Source organism: Chrysoperla carnea, chromosome 1 (genome assembly GCF_905475395.1).
Source record: "Chrysoperla carnea chromosome 1, inChrCarn1.1, whole genome shotgun sequence".
Taxonomy (NCBI): Eukaryota; Metazoa; Arthropoda; class Insecta; order Neuroptera; family Chrysopidae; genus Chrysoperla; species Chrysoperla carnea.
In genome coordinates, this window is record NC_058337.1 from 133,572,149 (window position 1) to 133,582,073 (window position 9,925).

General features: G+C 27.5%; 1 protein-coding gene across 1 annotated transcript in view; it reads right to left on the reverse strand.

The window, feature by feature from the left end:
* The window catches only part of LOC123306093 (lachesin-like), a 607,394-nt gene extending 600,392 nt beyond the window's left edge, over window positions 1-7,002 (reverse strand). The window contains exon 1 of the mRNA XM_044887968.1: window positions 6,950-7,002. The gene's annotated coding sequence lies outside the window, so the exon portion shown is untranslated. The remainder of the gene's footprint in view (window positions 1-6,949) is intronic.
* Between the last annotated feature and the right edge of the window lie 2,923 nt (window positions 7,003-9,925).

Below are 9,925 nucleotides of genomic sequence, written 5' to 3' on the forward strand. Positions count from 1 at the left end.
GTTTTTAGTTACAAATACTGCCTTTATGACATCTAGATCATTACGCAGTGAAAATTAAAAAGCGCAATATGTGAGAAGAAGCCATAAGAAACTTTTGATAGAAAACAACGATACATAGAAATTAATTTTTCTAAAATTTTATTTTGTTAATATTTTAAGTTTTTCTTGCGAAAATTTGAAGAAATCTTCGTCAGTTTCCTTAATATCAGAAAATATCTACCGTTAATTTTAATAAAATGAAATTTAATTTTTTTCCTAATATTCTGGTATTTTTATGAAAAATATTCAAAATATTTTTGTGGGTTTTGTAAATAATAAATAAATTGAAATATTTTATTTATTTTATGTTATAGATGATATATTTATTATACACTAGCTTGAAACCCGCCCGCTTCACTGGGCTTAAAAGTAAAAACCACCGCTTTATAGCCTCCAGGTTTCAATTTCTTAAATTGTAAAATAGTCAAAATTCATTGAGTATATTGGGAAAGGTGGCCATGAATTGTGACATTTACTGCTTTAAATTTTTACAAAAATCTTTTATTTCTCATCCAAAGTGATGATCATTCTGCTCCATCTGTGATCATCATTTTGAACCATAAATTAAAGATTTTTGTAAAAATTTAAAATAGTAAATGTTAGATTGAATTTAATTTTTTTTAATATCTATATCTTTATAATTTATAGCTCATATATTATTCTGATGTATGAACTATATTCCTGTACAGTTTCATTGAAAACCATTCGTAGTTTTTGTGTGAATGTGTAAAAACAAACAAATGAACAAAAAACAAACAAACATCCTTACTTTCACATTTATAATATATAGGGATAGAATATTATGTACCATCAAAACAGTTAAATTGGCTCTGAGACATAAACAGTCAGAATTGGCTCTGACAAAAGAAAAACTAGTCAATATCGATATTGACTAAACATTAATTTTGATTGAACAATATTGGTTTAAAAAGAGTAGCACCAAAATTTTAAGTCAAATTAATTCAGTAAAAAATATGTTATAATAGTCTAAAAGCTGAGTGACTATTTTTGAGTACATAATTGAGGCACATTGAAAATATTAAAGTTGATAACTTGCGAATGTTTGGATGGTGAAATCGACAACCTGGTTGGAAATTTGGGGGGCGTTAGTGACCTATGAAATTTTTAATTTGCAATTTTTCCTATGTAAAAAATGTTCTTGTAATATTCAATCATACGAAATATCATCGCCTGGCATGATTTAGTGGGGGCAATTTTCTTTATAGTAAAATATTTATCATGCTTTTGAAAGATGAAGAATGGTTTTTCAAAGCAAATTTTACAGCCCAAATCTATAAATTTAACACTGTAAGAGGTTTTAAAATAATAACCTACTTATAAAGAGCATCTCACACAGTTACGCGACGATTTCTACCAGTGAGCTCACCATGGCAAGTCACGTTCAGGAATTTCATTCCCAAAAGGATTGTTGTGCAATTCAAAGTGCCACAATTAGAAACACGAACAAGTAGGCTCATATAGGGTTGCTTATAAGAAATAAGCGACCAATGTTATTTACAAAACAAATTCAGGATTGGTATATTTTCTTCCTTTTCTGGGATTTTAAGCTATTTTCACTACAATTCTTGACCAAGATCAATATTGTCTAGTCAAAGTCGATTTTGACTGAAGCTTGCTGTCAATAGACTAATTTTTGCAATCAAAATCTATATAGACTGGAAGTTTCAGCCAATTTTGGATATGGACAGCTTTTTTATAGTCAGAACAGATTCTGACTGGTTATGGACTTTGACCGTAACATTTAAATAGTATATAGAAATTTTACAAATATTTTGATAGATTTTATGAAATTGTAATAAATTTCATTTTTTTGTTGTCATATGCAGCAGCAAAGCTCAAACAGAATATGGTGAGAATGTTTTCAATGGAAAATATTTTATGAACAAAATTTTAATAGACTTTTTTGACAATTTTTTTGATATAAAATTATTATGTTTACAGTTTAACTAATGATTTTTAACATATTAATTATGTTCGATGCAGAATTAATAGCATTTGCAAAAAACAAAAAAAATTAAAAAAATCAATCAAATACAGAAAATTTTTTTCAAAAGTTAGATCATTTGCAAGGCCCCATCAATTCCAAATGCATGTTAATTTTTGGTTGGAAGGTTCTAGGTTGAATGGTGGTCAACTTCATTTTTTACCTAATACCTTTTTGTTGATGATTCGTATTTTATAGTGGAACAAAGATAGCTAGATGGTGCTTCACAGATTTTTCAATGGCGTGAAATAATTATTTGATTGGCGTGAAACTTTATAATTTTTTTAAGACTCCTCTTAAACATTCGTTGTTGGAAAAAATATTTATAAAGAAAAGCGGTTTTCCAGATAAGAATGGTTATAGTTTCAATTGAATTTCAAGTACTGCGATTATACCTTTTACTCTATCGATTAGAAATTTGTATATGTTCTAGGTACTCATATTCTATCTGCCCTGGTTACTTTTATTTTTCGAAAATCCGGGTAATTTTCACAATTTTCATTGTTCTAGCGATTACTACGATTACTCATAAACGAAAAGAGATATCAGGCTGATATTATATTGTGCTTGGGTGATGTCAAGTTCGTAAATGAAAAATATAGGTCAATTGGTTCTTGGGTCCGTAGCACCTATCTTGTAAACCGTTAGAGCCTAAATGGCCGAGCGGTCTAAGGCGTTAGTCTTAGAACGTTGGACTATTTCGACTTAGGTTGCGGATTCGAATCCAGGCAGCGACAGTGTGATCAATTTATAATTAATGGGAGTGCAGAATTGATCACATTGTCGTCGCTTGACTAAGATCGAAGTAACCGATTCCACCCACATCAAAAATGTTTATATGTTTGTAATTGAATAAATAAAGATTAACAAATAATGATGTGGGTGGCTTCTGTGATAAGGCGTATGTCATAAACATGGAGGTTAAACCCCCATGATTATTATTATAGACATAGAACAAAAGTTTTAGTGAAAAAAATGTTCCTTATAAAAAACTTTTGTTTGATACATTTTTTCGTAAACATCACTGTTTACCCGTGAGAGCGCAAATTATTTGCAAATTGTATAATATGTTTTATATGGGAATATCAGAATATCATTATATGTGTGACATGTGTGTATGTGTAATGTGACAGAAGAATCAACACTGGCTATACATGGTATTTGATCAATCAATTCACTCAACTCAACTCAGTCAATTGTTTGTTTTCGGTGGTTAACTGTTAAATTTTGTTTTTTTTGGATATAGAACTTTTTTACATATAATGACAGTATAATCCTGAAATATTCTATAAAAGATACAATCGTTAAATGACCGTTTGTTCTAGTTTAAAAAAAGAACAATATGGGGTAAATATGAATAAAACCATTAACATATCAACACAATAAATCATTTCCAAATAATTATTATTAACATTCGACAGTAATTTCAATAAAAACGTATAAATTATTTAAACACAATATTCAATTGATTTTCGATTGTCATATATCCTTTTTCATTGTATTTTATTTTGAATGGAAAATTTTCAAGTCTTTAATTGAAGTCTTTAAGTTGTATTTTCCATGATATTGAAAAAAAAAATTCATTATAAAAAATATAAAACTTTTTATGGTAGTTTCTCAAAAAAAAAAAAAATTTCGTTTCTAATTTGAACCATGAATTCTGTTTGTTTATGAAGAAATTAAAGAAAAATCAAGAGCTCAATTGCCGAAATAATGCCGATCTACAGAAAATCACTATTTGAATATGTGAAGCTTTTGAAGAACTATATTCATTTCATCAAAAAGATTAAGATGAATCTGGGAATAAAGCCACAAAAAACTTGACTTTGTTCATAATTTTGATGACAAAAAAAAAATACATGATAAAACTGGAAAAATGAAAGCGATTACTTTAAGATATTACTATTGGTAAAAGACTTTGCATTCAGAATTTAATGAAACTTGGCATAGTTGTCCATTATTATATCATTATTAACCAGTTAAATTTTTAGGGGCCTTCAGAAAACTGAAAAAAAGATATTTTTTTAGATAATTTAACATTGATCCTTATGGGAAATCACAGATTTTATTTTATTTCACAAAACTGGACGTTCAGATTTTCAGTTCTCTGAAGGCCCCTAAAAATTTAACTGGTTAATTATGATATAATAATGGGTAACTATGCAAAGTTTCATTAAATTTTGAAAGGAAAGTCTATTAACGATAGTACTACTTTAAGCGTATATTGAGGAAAACCCAATACCTTTAGCCATAATTGTTTTAATAATAAATTTGAATTTAAGTTTTTCAGATAAATTTTTAAAAAAGTATCCTTTACGCAGTCTTTTGGCGCTCTTTGTTGATGACGTATTAATATGTGACCTGTCAATAAATGACAGTTCAATGTATAATTTACACTTTAGAAACATGTATTTACAACACAGAATTTACACTCGTTATTATTAAGTTTTCTAATAAAAAGTCGTAGAATAATATAACTCAATGTAATATCATACAAATTATAAGTAATTAATATCATACAGTATGTCAACGAATTTGACAAGCCAATACTATGACGATGTGTCCGTTTTAAAATTTCTGACTGAATTTGCACTCTTAATCAATTTTAAGTAATTAAAAATATAATAATTACTAAACTAATGGTTTAGTTGAAATGTCTAGCCAATTACGGAAAAAAAAAATTTGAACCGAATTTAAATTTCATGAATATTCTCTATTGGGCCTAATATGTTTATGCTGCACTCATCATAGAGTCAGTAGTCACAAAGTTTTACTAAAAAAAAAATCTCAAAGTTAGACCTCATTTTAAGACTTGCAAGTTCTTACTCACACTGGATGTGGCCCACGTCTTCTAAACAGATACTGCAAAAATTACACAGAAAATACAAATTTCATTTGCTTGCATGAGTAGCAATTTTCAATGTTTGTACGATACGAGTAACTATTTATTCACTATAGTAAGTGAACTATTGTCGACATTTTGGTACAAATCACCTTAAAAGTTATAATGAACTTTGTGATAAACTTCCAGATAATTTTAAAATAATTATTTTGTTATAAATTTAATTAAAATTTCTAATTATCAATGAAATAGTTTTCTATATATATATTTGTGGTTTAATGGAAGTATTAAAGCTTTTACGAATTATATATTTATATTTTTGGTTCACATTCCTAAAATGTTAAGTTTTCTATTGTGGTTTTAACATTTTTTAAAAGAATATAAAAATCGAAACATTTTAATTTAGGTAAATAATTTATCGAAATCTCAGAAAATTAACATCCTTCTTTTCTCCAAAAAAAATTTTCCCAACATATTGGAACTCGATTTTCTCCTTTCGAAAAAATCATAAAATCTACATTTTTTAAAATAATTTATCGAAATCTTAACTAATTATTATTCATATTTCCTTCAAGAAAGTTTTCCTAAACATTTTTTAACTAAATTTTACAAGAACAAACAGTCGAGCTAAAATAACTTTTTCATATTTCATTTACGATTATTTTGAAAAAAATTTTAAAATTTACATTTTTCAAAGAAAAGCGTGCTTTGTGATGAAAAATTTTATCACAAATGGGGACACATTTTAACAAAAAATTTTTATAATGTATGTAACGGCTAAAAACTTCTGAACCCAATCAACTTCTCTACAGTCGACAAACTCGACCCAACCAACTCATAATTACAACAATATTCCGGGCCTATAAATATTTTGATCTATTTTATTTTCTCTGATTACCATTCAGTCAGTCGATTTTTACTTAATTGCAATTATTTTAACAATTCAAACATTTTTTTAATGTTCGCTATTTTGATGCTGAATTTAACCTAGACAATAACATCGTTTATGTTATAATAAGCATCTTCTAAGAAGTAACCCAGAAAGTTCTATATGTAGTTCTTCCAGTTAAAGGTAAATTATTTTTAGTAAATACTTATTTCAAATTTAAAGCAGTTTTTATTCATCAAATTCTCAAAGATTGTGAGTAAAAAGAGATCTACCTGAGCAATAAGTACCATGAACTAATTCTAGCTGATGATCACTACTTTGCACTCGCACTGCGTGTACCTAGGATAAAATAACTGAACAAGAAAGATTCTGAACTTTTTACAAAAAAATTTTTGTATTTTTATTCAAACTACCAAGAAAGTTTTCCCTTGTGTCTTGCGTGCTTGTGAAAAGTTTTTTAACGATTTTTTCAATATTATAGAAAGCATTAAAAACTTTAGCGACAAGTTCCTGCCTCAAACACACGGAAATCAATTCTTTTAAACCAATGATCAAGAGCTCTTCGTCTTAGAAAAAAACGATTAAGTTTCGAAACAAATATTAAAATAGTGAATAAATAATTTCTTGAAATTAAATGTGAGATTCCTTTCACAAAATAATACGAATATTTAATCAATTAGTCAAGCGTCTTAATTTCAAGATCTTAGATAAGTTTTGAAACAATGAATATACGTTGTATCTCTAAATAAAAAGTCTCTGACCAAATTTTGTTTTAAATTGTTTTTTTATTAATCAATTAGTCAAGCTTCTTAATTTCAAGATCTCTAACCAAAAAGTCTCTGACCAAATTTTGTTTTCTTACTTTTATGAAAGGTATCTCAAATTTATTTCCAACAAAATAATTACTTTTTATTTTAATTTATTTGCGAAACTAGTCACCATAATTTTCGAAATTCGAAAAGTATTTTATTAATAAGTTCACAATGTTCGCATAGGCTTAACATTGCAAACCTTCAAAATCACGAGCAATAAATTATTTAATAATTTTGGGCAAGTGAGTAAAAAAAATAAATAAATAAACCTGCAAAATCACGGGTAAAAAAACATTTAACAATTTGGGAAATAAGTCAAAAAACATTCTAAAACAACGCTTTAAAAAAATTTGGGTACCTACTTTTAAATCAAAATTTCCTTTCCGAGATTACAAAACAACAAAACTAAAAGTTATAGAACTTTTCAAAACTTTTACACTTTTTCAAAGAACTCAATACGTTGTTTTTTTTTTAAATACACAAAAAAAACCCAACAATTTCGCAACAACAACAACAAAAACTCGCAAAACAATTTTTCAAAAGTTTACAACAATCAAGAGTAATGTTTTCGTTAAATATTCTATGTCACAACTTCTAGAAACTTGTGTAAAACCACCGATTACGATGAATTAAACGCATATACTGAATTCGCGCGCGCTTGTATCATACAAGTTATAGTTAGAAGGTTTTGGAGTAGAGAGTTAAAGTACATGCACACAACCTCTCACATGGTATAACGAACGAGTATATATCATTTTATTTTGTATATAAAACGATACAAACGAATATCAACGAATCGTTTTAACGAATATGAAAACGAAATATATGTATATATCAAAAATATAGTAGTGAAATATACTAGTAAAACCGGTATTGTTGTATTTATTGTTGGATGTGAGCTTCAATTCAATTGAATTTTGGTTGAGCTATATAATGTTTATACTTACGTGTATCTCTTCCTATCCCCCCTCTCTTGTGCCATATTAAGTTTCTAATAGAAAGTCCTGGTTTTCATCCTAAAAGTTGAAATCAAATATTTTAGGATATATCATTAAAAAAAAATTTTAATAAAAAATACTTTTTCAGGGACAAGCTTTTATTGTATTAAAAAGTAGAAAATAATTTTATCTATAAGTCACTCGTACTCTACTATTTGTAAAAGCTTGAGGCGGTTAATTTAAAATATCAAATGAATCGGAACGCCTCATCTACTCGCCTAATTACTTTTCGATTCATCCTGGCTATTAAGCGCCTCAAGCTTTTACAAATGGTCAGGAATGAATGACTTATAGATAAAATTATCTTCTACTTTTTAGTACAATAAAAGCTTGTCCCTTTAGAAGTATTTTTGATTATAATTTTTAATTTAAGATTAAAAAAATGTATTTATATAAAATATGGTGGAAGCGATGGGAAAATCAATTTTAACATCATTAAAATGAATTTATGGGTATTTAGGCAAATTTTTTTTTTCACACACCGTTTCAATAACGATTATATTTCAAATAAATAAGTTTTTATTTTTCAAATAGACTATGTGGTTGAAACTTTTTCTACCTTCTTCATATAATTTTATCTTTTTTTGAATTATTAATTTTTCAAAATTTTTCAACCTATCTATAGTTTTAGAAAATAAATATTTTTCAAGCCCTTCAAAAATTGCAAAAATTTCTATCATCACGATACTAAAGACGTAAGCAAATGTGTACTGTTCATTTATATTTTTAAGATTTATTAATATTACAATTTTTATTGAAACCATTCTTAATGGTACATAGCCTAAGTATTTTTAATCAAGAAAGTTCTAGAAATGATCTAGAAAGTTTGTTTAAACCGACAACTATAATCATTATAACCTTTTAACTGACCGCCGAGAGCTGTTATCGCCATCTCTCGACGACCAATAGAACTATCAAGCTAGAACCGGACACGAACTTTCTGGGCCTTTTTCTGAAATTGAAATAATTTAAGTAAAGTGTTTTTTTCAAGAGTTTTATTGTTAAATGTAAGTTATTTATATTAAAATATTCTGTCTGGATATAAATTTTATTAAATTAAACAATATTTCTAACAATAAAAAGTACAAGGACAATAGAAGCTAATAGAATAGAACATGCATTTTAACCCGAGCTACGCCGGTTTTGGCTGCTAGTCCATATATATAACACTCAAGTGATACCCACCCGCTTCGCTCGGTTTTAAAGTAGAGATTGATAGAGATTGCTTTCGCTTATACCCTTTCTATAACACTCGCAATAATGGTAAGGATTGTTTTACACAGGTAAAATATATGTATAGTTTTTTATTTTTTTAAATGTATAATAGTAATTATTCATTGAGTATGTCAGAGAAAATGGCCGTGAAATATTTCCCATTGACTATTTTTACAGAAATCTGTAATTTATCTTAATGTCAAGTGACTACTTTTACAGAAATCTATTATTTATGGTAATGTCAAGTGACTACTTTTACAGAATTCTGTAATTTATGGTAATGTCAAATTAAATCAATTAAAAAATTTTTTTTAATTTTATTATAAATATATCTTTATAAGTTATATCTCATGTGTTATTCTGAAGTATGAGCTATATATCTGTACACTTTTCATTAAAAACCATTCGCTAGTTTTAGCGTGAAAGCGTAACAAACAAACAAACAAACAAATAAAGAAACAAACAAACAAACAAACATGGTTACTTTCGCATTTATAATATATAGAGATTTTACTTAATCAGAAAGTAATTCATTTAACTCTTAAAGGTCATATTTACCAGAACTTATTTATTTGTGGTATCATATCTTCAAGCTGCTTGTATATATACACAAAATATATTGGAGATTATGCTTAGTGTACAAAACGGGTTTTAGTCTTGTAGTAAAATAGCTGGAATGTTTTCTGTAACTTTATGTTTATACGCACAAGTTTACAAATATTCTTCTTCTTTATAATATGTGTCTGCTTTTTCGAGTGGCTTTCACCTTACATATTTCGAAAACTTCTAAGTACTTTATGTATACATATTTTTGTTTTGTTATACATACAATATTGGGAAATTTTTTATGCATTATTAACGTTAAGCTTTCGTTATTACACTTTTATTTTTAATCCAAAATAAAGAAGAAATATTTCTTTAACGAACGAAGAGTTGCCGAGATTTCGCAATATTTGTGTCGATTTGAGTCCGTATCTCAGAAAATATTCGACCAGTCATCAAATGCACCCGAGTTTTGTACTTTTCGGATCAAAATAACCTTATATACTGAGTTTCATCGAAATTGGAGATTAAAAAATTCCTGAATTTTTTGCAATTTTTTTAAGGGGTACGTACCCCTTTGAA